Source organism: Rhinopithecus bieti, unplaced genomic scaffold (assembly GCF_001698545.2).
Source record: "Rhinopithecus bieti isolate Rb0 unplaced genomic scaffold, ASM169854v2 scaffold_37857, whole genome shotgun sequence".
Classification (NCBI taxonomy): Eukaryota; Metazoa; Chordata; class Mammalia; order Primates; family Cercopithecidae; genus Rhinopithecus; species Rhinopithecus bieti.
Genome location: NW_016816299.1, coordinates 290,525 through 297,066, shown reverse-complemented (window position 1 = coordinate 297,066; position 6,542 = coordinate 290,525). Strand labels below are relative to the sequence as shown.

Below are 6,542 nucleotides of genomic sequence, written 5' to 3'. Positions count from 1 at the left end.
GGTGGAGAGTTCTGTAGATGTCTATTAGGTCTGCTTGGTGCAGAGTGGTGTTCAATTCCTGGATATCCTTTTTGACTTTCTGTCTTGCTGATCTGTCTAATGTTGACAGTGGGGTATTAAAGTCTCCCATTATTATTGTATGGGAGTCTAAGTCTCTTTGTAAGTCTCTAAGGACTTGCTTTATGAATCTGGGTGCTCCTGTATTGGGTGCATATATATTTAGGATAGTTAGCTCTTCCTGAATAATTGATCCCTTTACCATTATGTAATGGCCTTCTCTACTTCATGTATCAAATTCATGTTCTGTTTCACTATGAGGAATTTTTCTGATCATTGAAACTATTACAGTAAGTATCTTGTTCTTTTATCTTAACAGCATCTCATCTAAAAATAGCATCTCCAATTTCTCCCTGTTCCAGAAATTAAATTCATAAGGAAAAAGTCTTATTGTCTTGGCTCAGGTCACATAACGCCTGAACCAAGGAAAGGTGGGTTAGCAATTCCCTAGTCTGTGTGACTTTTTGGCTCTTGTAACCAAGACAGAAACAGTTTTAAAGGAAGATGAAGATTAGCAGGTGCCCTTCCGCTAGATGCTGGGGCTCTAATAATAAACAAAAAATACATGGTTTTCTGAAGCTCATGTGCTTACAGTCTAGCAGAAGTGTTTTACACCCAACAAACTTCAGTTTATTCAACATGGAATATCCATTACAGAAATCAGTTTTAAAAGGGCTGTCAAATAAGCAGAGGTCAAAAGGATAAACTTTTTCTTCAGTTGTAACCCTTTAAAAATTCATTGTCTGAGTCCCAGTAGTCATATACTGTATGAAATAATATGTACATATGAGACAAATAATAACTGCAGATTGCATTTGATTACTTTGCAGAAATGGCCTATTTTGGATTCCTCCCCAAATAATATTTATTTTCTACAATGGTGTTTGATCTTGTACTTTTCCAAAAATAACTTTCTGTCTGTTTTGCAATACAAATGAAGATAATGCTTAAATGGTATAAACCTGTCTCTCCTCTTCATACACAGAATTTACCTTGTGACAGTGTATTATAGTCCTTTAGGTTTCAAAGTAATCAACTGGTGGCTTCTCAGGGACATTTGGCTACTGTCTACAGAAACTGTGTTAGCGCTCTCAATTGGATGGAAAATTAATGAGGACAAGTCAAGTGTTCTTGCTTTTTTCTAGCTATCATAATCAGGATGCTAATAATCAGAACTTCTTTTGAATTTTTAAAATGAAATAGAAATTACTCCAACCTAGCTGCTATTTTTTGACCATGTATAAAATTTGGAAGTGTAATTTTATTTTCTGGAGAATGAGAGAAAATGAATGTCTGACTTCTATCCCCAAACTGAGATAGAAATATAACAAATAAATATTATGTATACATATATATATATATATTTGTTAAAGGATATATAGATAGATAAATAGCTGTATTCTTTAACAACAAAAGCTTACTTATGAAATCCAGCTTCAGACTCAATTAGTGCACCTTAGTGAAACACACACAATTTTAATTATTAGTTCTATTTAGGGAGAGAAATGGCATCAAATTTAGAGAAAATGCTTTGTGGGTGTAAGTAGGGCACTGGCCTCAACCTTACTGTTTTTGTGCTTTTGAGAGTAACACTCTCTCAGTTTCCAGGAAGCTTCTTCTGCCTTCATAGCTACATTTTGCTTGTATTGTAGGGTAACATAAAAGAAAAAAGTTAAGGAAATAATATGTCACCAAACAAAATAATTTTGGGAGACTTTTTGGCAATTTATGTTTATGACCACAAAACATTCCACCTGGTACATCTCAGAGAGAGAAATATTCACAAATGTCAAACAATCTAAAGTATTAGAGTAGCTTCTTCAGACTCCACAGAATTCATTATCTCTTGTAACCATAGCAACCTACATGTATAAAGGAGCAAGGCAAAGTACCCCTGATACTGTCTGGCTTAAAGGTCCTGTCTAATACTTGATATTCCATGATATATAGCTCTAGCAGCAAGTTAAGCATGTTGTCTTATTATTTTCAGATTATGTAATTATTCTTTCTGCATTTATAACTACATTTCTGAGAACTATGAAGATAACAAATTATCAACTGCCCCTTAGCTTAAATCTCTCTATCTTGAATATTGTGTCTGTGTTCTTGTAACTGAGTAAGAATTCCATCTAAAAGACTGGAGCTCTTATCTCCAAAGAATTTCATGAAATTGTAATTCAGTCTTCTCAGAGAGATGTAGAAGAAAAGAACAAGAATAAAACAGACCACATGGTACAGTAGAAAGAGCATGAACTTTGAATTGAGACTGATCTGTTTTGAATCCCAAACCTGCACATTCTACCAGAAAGAATTCTGACCAGTCACTTCACTTCTGAGTCTCTCTTTGTTATTCTCAAAGCAGGGATATTGACAGGTACTTCTCAAGGCCATTGAGATGATTTAATGAGATTGCATATGTAAGTTGCCTGGCATAGAGAGGGCTCAACAATCACACATTGTAGCAAATGATCTCAATCACAGTTGTATTAGTCCATTCTCATGCAGCTATGAAGAAACACCCAAGATTGGGTAACTTATAAAGAAAAGGGGTTTAACTGACCCACAGTTCTAAATGACTGGGGAGGCCTCAGGAATCTTATAATTGTGGTAGAATGCAACCCTTCAGAAGTTGGCAAGAGAGAAAATGAAAACTGAGTGAAGAGGAAAGCCCCTTGTAAAACAATCAGATCTTGTAAGACCTTACTATCAAGAGAATAGCATGGGTGAAACTGCTTCCATGATCCAATTATCTCCCACTGGGCCCCTCCCATGGCATGTGGGGATAATGGACACTACAATTCAAGGTGAGATTTGGGTGGGGACACAGCCAAACCATATAATTCCAGCCTGGTCCATTTCAAATCTTATGTCCTCACATTTATAAACACAATCATGCCTTGCCAAAATTATCCCAAGCCTTAACCCATTCCAGCATTAACCCAAAAGTCTAAGTCCAAAGTTTCATCTGAGACAAGGCAAGCCCCTTCTGTCTATGAGCCTGTAAAGTCAAAAGCAAGATAGTTACTCCCTCGAGACATTGGGGTTACAGGCATTGGGTAAATACAGCTGTTCCAAATGGCAGAAGGTGGCCAAAACGAAGTAGCTACAGGCCCCATGCAAGTCCATAATCCAATAGGGCAGTCATTAAACCTTAAAATTCCAAAATAATCTCCTTTGACTGCATGTCTCACATCCAGATCATGCTGATGCAAGAAGTGGGCTTCCATGGCATTGGGCAGCTCCATCCCTCTGGCTTTGCAAGCTATACTCCACCTCCCAGCTGCATTCACGGCATTGAATGTCTGTGGCTTTTTCCAGGCATATGGTGAAAGCTGTCAGTGGATTTACCTTTCTGGCATCTGGAAGACAGTGGCCCTCTTCTCACAGCTCCATTAGGCAATGCCCCAGTGGAGACTCTTTGTCGGGGCTCCAACCCCACATTTCCCTTCTGCACTGCCCTAACAGAGGATCTCCATGAGGGCTACACCCTTGCAGCAAACTTCTGCTTGGACATCCAGGTGTTTCCATACAGCCTCTGAAATCTAAGTGGAAGTTCCCAAACCTTAGTCATCAACTTCTGTACACCTGCAGGATCAACACCGTGTGGAAACTGCCAAGGCCTGGGGCTTGCACACTCTGAAGCCATGACTTCAGCTGTATATTGCTCCCTTTTAGCCAAGACTGGGATGCAGGGCACCAAGTCCCGAAACTACACAAAGCAGCAAGGCTCAGGGCCCAGCCCATGAAACCATTTTTTTTTTCTCCTAGGCCTCCAGGCTTGTGATGGGAGGGGCTGCTGTGAAGACCTCTGATGTGCCTTGGAGACTTTTTCCCATTGTCTTGGTGATTAACATTCAGTTCCTTTTTATTTATGTGAATATCTGCAGCAGGCTTGAATTTCTCCCCAGAAAATGGGATTTTCTTTTCTACTGCATCATCAGGAAGTAAATTTTCCATAGTTTTATACTCTGCTTCCTCTTGAATGCTTTGCCACTTAAAAATTTATTCTGCCAGATACCCTAAATCATCTATCTCAAGCTCAAAGTTCCACAGATATCTAGGACAGGGAAAAAATGCTGCCAGTCTCTTTACTAAGGCATAACCAGAGTTACCTTTGCTACAATTCCCAACAAGTTGCTCATCTCCATCTGAGACCACCTTAGCCTGGATTTCATTGTCCATATCAGTATCAGCATTTTGGCCAAAGCCATTCAACAAGTCTCTAGGAAGTTCTAAACTTTCTCACATTTTCCTGTCCTCTCCTGACCCCTCCAAACAGTTCCAACCTCGCATGTTACCCAGTTTCAAAGTTATTTCCACATTTTTGTGTATCTTTACAGTAGAACCTCACTGTCTATGGTACCATTGTACTATATTAGTCCATTCCCACTGTGTTATGAAGAAATGCCTGAGACTTGGTAATTTATAAAGAAAAGAGGTTTAATTGACTCACAGTTCCACATGGCTGAGAAGGCCTCATGAAACTTACAATCATGGCAGAAGGCACCTCTCCACAGAGCAGCAAGAGAGAGAATGAGAACCAAGTGAAAGGGGAAGCCCCCTCTAAAACCATCAGACCTTGTGAGAACTCACTCACTATCATGATAATAGCATGGGGAAACTGCCCCATGATTCAATTGCCTCCCACTGGCTCTCTCCCAGGACACGTGGGGATTATGGAAACTACAATTCATGATGAGATTTGGGTGGTGACACAGACAAACCATATCAACAGTCTTTCTTTCCTTCCTGCAGTCATTAGACAGAGTAGAAAATGTGAACTGCAGCACAATTTATGGTGACCGGTAAATGTAAAGCAAAACTTCAGAAAAACAATATCTCCTCACATAAATCCAGAATTTTCATTGGCATGTTGACTTTGGTTCCAATTTGACAAAGCCCAGATGTTGCTCTCATTAGCACCTAGGTGACTCCCTGGAACAGTCTGTAAATCTCTAGGGTTCTTCCACCAGCTACTTAGTGCAGCTCCTCTCTTAGCAACATCTGGAGAGGACAGCTTGACGATGCAGCGGAGCTCACTAAGGCTTCTAGAATGACTATGATGCCATATACTGGAGTATAAGGAGTATATTCACACTTCTTTAGATTTAACCATTTAAAGAAGCTGGTCTTTTTTTTTTGTAAATTGATAGACAATATTTGTACATGCATATGGGGTACATGTGATGTTTCCATAAATGCATAGAACGTATAATAATCAAATCAGGTTATTTAGGATAGTCATCACCTTAAACACTTATCATTTCTTTATGTTGAGAACATTTCAAATCTTTTCTAGCTATTTTGAAAAACACAATACATTGTTGTTAACTATAGTCACCCTACTGTGCTATCAAACTTATTCATTCTATCTAACTATATATTTGTATGCATTAACCAACCTTTCTTCATCATTTCACCACCACACTTTCAGCTTCTAGTAGGAACAGGTCATTTAAAGCCTTGTCCCAAACTCTCTAAAGTTACCTTAAGAAAGCAGATTTGAAAACGGAATTATCAACATCAGTGGTTCCCTCAGTATCTCTTGCTGTTTCCTGAAGTAGAAACAAGTCAGTGAAGTCAGTGAAGAAGATCAACCGATCTTCAACCGATGTGAGCTCGCAGACTTCATACTGCTGATAGAACAGATCGTTAAGGCACAAAAGCCACTAATGTCTTAAAATAATTTCCCTCCCAAGTACTTAAGGGGCTTGGCAAAAATCACCAGTGGCCCTTCATATTCTCCTCTCCTAAGAACAACCCGGGATACCTGCAAATTCCCAAAGGCAGGATGTGCAAAAGCAAGGCTAGAGCAGCCTCTGGATTCTTGTTTCAATAATCATGTTATATTCTGCCAAGGGAATATTGAGCCACCAAGGTTATGCTGATGTATTAGTAGTCATTTTCTAGCTGTGATAGGAAGTGATACCATAGAAAGGGTCCTGCATTCTTTGTCAGCTGACGAGGGTTCTAATCCCAGCTCTGTCACTAGGCAATTATGTGAATTTATGTAAATCATTCAACAGCTCTGGATCTAAGATCCCTCATCTATGCAGACTAAATTATTTCTCAGCTCCTATTCAGGACTAAGATTTTATGATCTATACCCTCAATTTGCTTCTGCTCAGATAGTAGGCAGATTGGATGCTCTTTCAAAAGTGCTAACCATCCTTCCTGAGAATACTTCCACACAAGGTTATTAGGTAAATAAAAAAGGAGTTTCTGTTTGCAGAAAAAATATCTTGGCATTATGGCTTCATATTAATATTTAATGCTTTAATATTATAAAGTTCATGCACATAACACTTTATATTTCTTTCATTTTACTCAGCAAATGTGAATGTTGTGAGCATGATATTCCAAATCCCTAATCATCCCAAAGTCATCAGACTCTTTAAATGCCCCAAATTGGAGACACCATTTGAGAACGATTTTACCCTCTAGCCATTTAATAGTGATTTTATTTTATTTTGATGCTCAAATTA

At 38.7% G+C, this 6,542-nt stretch overlaps 1 long non-coding RNA gene across 1 annotated transcript in view; it reads right to left on the bottom strand.

Annotated features, from left to right (window-relative positions):
- The window catches only part of LOC108517018 (uncharacterized), a 15,151-nt gene that overhangs the window by 7,923 nt on the left and 686 nt on the right, over positions 1-6,542 (bottom strand). The window contains exon 2 of the long non-coding RNA XR_001881983.1: positions 5,545-5,690. This is a non-coding gene — a long non-coding RNA (uncharacterized LOC108517018). The remainder of the gene's footprint in view (positions 1-5,544; positions 5,691-6,542) is intronic.